Raw genomic sequence first — 4513 nt, 5'->3', positions numbered from 1 at the left:
CGGGGTACTGGTTAGTTCATATTGTTGTTCCACCTATAGGGTTGCAGTTCCCTTTAGCTCCTTGGGTACTTTCTCTAGCTCCTCCATTTGGGGGCCCTGTAATCCATCCAATAGCTGACTGTGAGCATCCACTTCTGTGTTTGCTAGGCCCCGGCATAGTCTCACAAGAGACAGCTATATCAGGGTGAAAACAATTCTTAACAATAAAAGAAAGACCTGAGGAATCACCATCCTTGACCTCAAGCTTTAATACTGAGCAATAGTGATAAAAACTGCATGGTATTTGTACAGAGACAGGCACGTTGATCAATGGAATAGAATTGAAGACCCAGAAATAAAACCACACACTTATGGTCACTTGATCTTTGACAAAGACACCAAAAATATACAATGAAAAAAAAAGCATCTTCAATGGTGCTGGTCTAACTGGCTGTCTGTATGTAGAAAAATGAATATAAGCCCATATTTGTCACCTTGTACAAAGCTCAAGTCCAAATGGATCAGGGAAAATATAAAACCAGATCCACTCAGTCTAATAGAAAAGAAAGTGGGAAAGAGTTTTGAACTCATAGGCACAAGGGGAAATTTCCTGAACAGAACTCCAATGGCTCATGCTCTAAGATCAAGAATTTATAAATGGGACCTCATGAAACTGGAAAGCTTCTGTAAGGCAAAGGACATAGTTGATAAGACAAATGGGCAACCTACAGATTTGGAAAAAAAGTCTTCACTAACCCCACATCTGAGAGAGGGTTAATATCCAAAATATATAAAGAACTCAAGAAGTTAATAACCACAAAAAAACAAACAACCCAATCAAAAAATAGGGTATAGAACTAAACCGAGAAATCACAACTGAGGAATCTCAAATGACTGAGAAGCACCTAAAGACATGCTCAAAGTCCTTAGTGATCAGAGAAATGCAAACAAAAGTGACCCTGAGATTCCACCTTACACCAATCAGAATGGCTAACCTCGGGTGACAACACATGTTGGAGAGGATGTGGAGAAAGAGAAACACCCCTCCATTGCTGGTGGGATTGCAAACTGGTACAATCACTCTGGAAATCAGTCTGGAGATTCCTCAGAAAATTAGAAATAGATCTACCTGAAGACCCAGCTATACCACTCTTTGAAATATACCCAAAAGATTCCCAACCATGCCACATGGGCACGGATTCCACTATATTCATAGCAGCCTTATTTGTGATAGCCAGAATCATGTCGAACTTCTGTATTTAAAAATAACTATATATTACATAACCATATAGCAGGAACCATATAAATTATTCCTTCATAGCTTAGGATCTGTGAAATTCATAAGTAAGATATGTAATTATGTGTATATATGAATGTGTGTGTATTCATTTTATTAAAATAGAGGCTATAATGTTTACCAGATTCTCTAAGGAGATGACACCTGTAGATCAAAATATACTGGCCTCTATGCACAAGTACCAAGCCTGGGCCAAGGAAGGCGTAGAACTGACATGTAGACAGTACTCTTTGTCAATGGTCCACATGACACACTATCTAGTAAACTTTTGTCTGTCAAATGTTTCAAATTGGTGCTCTGGTGGTGAACATCCTGAGCTGATGAATGTCACAGAAGCCCCTGTGCAAGTATAGGTTATTCAAAAGCAAATAGTTCAGGTTATCTATTTCTGCAGCATTGTGCTTCACGTTATAGGAATAAAGGAGACATAATTTTTTGCACAAAAAAATTTCACTCAGTGAAATCTTCAGCTAGGTGAAGATGCATCAGCAAATCAGAACAGATTTGATAAAATAGAATATGGGATTTTTTTTATTCTCAAAAGTTTAAATAAAAGAAAAGGTATAACATCTAGGTACAAAATAACAATAGTGGGTATAGTGGGAGTTTGAACTTGAAGGCACAGAGGACTTAGGATCTGTAAAATGGGGTACAGTTTAAACCACCAACCACACACTGAGACCTTTGTGCAAGAGGTTAACATGGAACCTAAGTGGGTAGAGGCATCGTGGCTATAGGGCAGAATGTGAAATGTCTGTCAGGAAGGAGCACCTGTGACTTTTAGGACTAACTGATGACATATATCATAAGGGCAGCGGCATCTTGCTTCCTATTTGACTTTTATTCATGAGCTACCCACATTACACCAGGAAGGCAAAGTATAAGCCTTGCATTTTCTGCCACTTCTAGTGACCAGTGGACTCTGCTGTCTTATTTTACGAGCACAGTTTTCCTACATATTTGACCAATGCCAAATTATAACAAACGTTCTTATCACAGCACTAAGATTCATTGGGGGAGGGGGTAAAATTCTAATAAGAACTAGATACAGTCAAAATTTTTCAAAATAATTTTAGATAGTGGCAGAGTTTGTCTTTAGGTTCAGATCTTGCACTAACAGAGCTCCATCTGTCAGCTGTGCCTGAGACACTTAAAGGTCCAAAGCCAATGGTTATGCCCTAAAGGTATTTTTTTCTGTGTATTAAAACATCATTGGTGGGTGGTTGTGCATACCAGAAAATAGACACCAGAGGGTTTGGTCAGTATACAGGTTAAACTTCTATTATGAGGTCAAGCTGTCTCAACAGTGTAGTGCAGAGAAAGGTCCGAGATGGAAAGACTTTCACAGAGCTTCCAGAGAAAGCAGGACCCCCCCCACACACACACACACACACTTCTCAAAATGTGCAAACATATCAAGGCCACTGCTGGCCACCTGTAAATGCCAGAAGGCTCTCTCAGAAGAGAAACAAGAATTCAAGAGTCTATATTGCCTTATTTGCTGGGTGTGCGTGTATATTCCTTAGTTATTTCCAGTGTGAATGTAACATTCCTAAGTGTGTTTGCAGATATCCACATTCTGAACCAAGAAACAGAAGTATGTCTGGTGCACACACTGCCTCCCAGATTTTCCTAAGCAGCCATCCTTCAACACAAACAGATTGCTAAAAGACATGCCACTGTGGATAGGGACTGGCAGGGGTGGGAGGCAGCATATATGAAAATGTGATCAGAGCAAAAGGATGCTTCATTTCTCAGTGATGAGCCTAGAAAACCAGAACTAGCATAATCCAGTGGATGCTCAAACACAGATCCAAATTATACAAAAATATGTCATAGATCAGAACATTATAGACATAAAAATTAATCTCACTATCTTCACAGTTTTGTACTTACACTCTTGCCTCTGTGTGGGGAATGTGAAGGATAGAAGAAGATATGCACAGATGAAATGAAATGCATGGCTAGGACACAGGGCCAGCAGGTGCCTGACTCTGCAGTCTGTTAGGGAAGAAAGGTTTGTGTGAGGATCATTGCTGTGCTATTAATTACTCTTTGCTGAGGCTGGCATTATACCCATTTGAGTTTAGGTAAAAAGAATGTAGTTAGGAATAGTACATGTTTTGTAAGCTCTTTGCTGTTTGTATTTCTATTTGAAAGAACATGGTGTAAAACGGAATAATAAAAATCAAGGCACAAGGAAGATAGATATCTTGCATGAAATTTTGCCCAGCATGGCGCAGCACCTGGCCACAAGCCGATTGACATCAGCTGCAGTATTTGACCTCACTAGGAGCCAGACCAGTGGAGAAAAGAAAAAGAAAAAGCCCAATAGTCCACAGAATTCACTTAGAACTCGGTCAGGAAAGTGTACTTTGGGAATGAGCTATTTCTCACTCTTCCTCTACATCCCACAGAGATGATCTGAGCCTTGAGTCTGCTTTGATGTCAGTAAGAACTTGGCAACCTGATCAGTTTCATGGGGAGCAGAATAAGACAAGCAAGAAGCAGAGAGGAGCCCTGCCAACTCCAAAAATGTCTAAAGCATAACTAAAGATGCACACAGATGCAGTCTACAACATTCCCATATGCAGTGCACAAATGGGAAACAAGATCAATATAATACCAATAGATATGCCCCTTCAATGCCCAGATTTCATCATGAAATAGCAGATTGTGTGACTGGAAATGAATTTGTTCTGCCTACTCAGAAAAGAAAATGGCTTTAGCTTCTGAACGTCAAACATGAAAAAGTGAGGATAAAAGATGTCAACACATTATATTTCTGAAAAATATAAAAATGTGACATACATGCATTATAAGGGCAGTAAATATAATTAGCTCTAGCCATGTAGAAACCATATCCTGAAGCTATTGCCTGATTATTATGAGGTGGCCAGCTTACCTCTTAATGTGTGAATTGAAAGCAGTGTACATTGTCACTGAAGTCACCATGACCTACCATCAACAGATCAACAGACATCCCCTGTTCTACAGGAGTGATGCAGACTCAAACATTCTCACAGATGAGCTTATCAAGGACAACCTTGGAGACCTTAATTAATGAAGTGGCATCTGAACTATGCAAACTGTATTCCTTTGTTTTAGCATGTTCACCCATGCTTTTAACTAACTGTCCTTGACAAAAATAAAACGTTTCTCACGATGTAAGGGAAGGAAGAAAGAGCTGCAAGTAGATGTTAATAACGAAGGGAGAGCAAATTATAAAGGATTTTT

General features: G+C 39.4%; 1 long non-coding RNA gene across 1 annotated transcript in view; it reads right to left on the bottom strand.

Annotated features, from left to right (window-relative positions):
• Nucleotides 1-3244, bottom strand: part of LOC110306424 — a 25779-nt gene extending 22535 nt beyond the window's left edge. Inside the window, exon 1 of the long non-coding RNA XR_002379265.1 lies at nucleotides 3173-3244. This is a non-coding gene — a long non-coding RNA (uncharacterized LOC110306424). The remainder of the gene's footprint in view (nucleotides 1-3172) is intronic.
• Nucleotides 3245-4513: the final 1269 nt, after the last annotated feature.

This window comes from Mus caroli, chromosome 12 (genome assembly GCF_900094665.2).
Source record: "Mus caroli chromosome 12, CAROLI_EIJ_v1.1, whole genome shotgun sequence".
Lineage (NCBI taxonomy): Eukaryota > Metazoa > Chordata > Mammalia > Rodentia > Muridae > Mus > Mus caroli.
Note: the sequence above shows the minus strand (reverse complement) of the source record. Positions and strands in the feature narration are given on the sequence as shown.